Raw genomic sequence first — 902 nt, forward strand, 5'->3', positions numbered from 1 at the left:
TTCATAAAAAACATGCGAAGTATCTTATCTTCTTTTTTATTGTACCGTTTTTTTGTGATGTGACCTTCGAATTCAGGAACATATTTCTTTCTTCACACACACACACACACACACGCACGCACACACACAAATTCTCGTCGATTATGATTTGCATTAAAATGTTTTTTTCTTTTCTGACTACGCGACATAATTTTTCTGTTCAGCATCACTTATGGCTGGCAAACAATGGCTTTGTCACATACGCAACATATACGAAATTTTTCTTTTATTTTAGTTTCCTCACATTTTTATTTTTGCAACACCGGCACACGTTATTAATCAATAGATAAAATTATGTTACAGAGTCGGAAAATGAACTAAAATCAAGAAATGTCAAGAAAGAATATTCCAATGTTTACGTTTTAGCTAAGCTGAATTTTAAGCGCTATGATGGAAGCACGCCACTTTTGAATTGGGAAATATCGATGCGCTTTCCTCCGTCGATTAATGAAACTGTCAATTTGCAGGAATAATTGAATCGAACTCGAAGAATTCTCTGTCGCATTACAAACTGTAAAAACATTTGTCAAATTAAATAATAAATTCGTTCGTCATTGCTACAGAGTCACCTTAGACACCAACTGTGAAAATGGTCGAATTTCTTCCTTACTTTTGCTTCTTCAACTTTTTTGTTAAGCTGCACACTGATAGCATGTTATCATAAACGAACATAAAGAACGATCAGAAAAACCAAAATCGTGTCGAAGTACTTTTTTTTTTCACTTTTTAGGTGGCACCTAAAAGAGGCCTTGGAAACTGTGTGTATTATCTTTTTTTATAGCGATAAAAACATTAGATCAGTTAAAAGTATATAATGATACGTAGAACATATCTGAGTATGTTATACTTCAAATAGACTGACA

Source organism: Habropoda laboriosa, unplaced genomic scaffold (genome assembly GCF_001263275.1).
Source record: "Habropoda laboriosa isolate 0110345459 unplaced genomic scaffold, ASM126327v1 scaffold134, whole genome shotgun sequence".
Classification (NCBI taxonomy): domain Eukaryota; kingdom Metazoa; phylum Arthropoda; class Insecta; order Hymenoptera; family Apidae; genus Habropoda; species Habropoda laboriosa.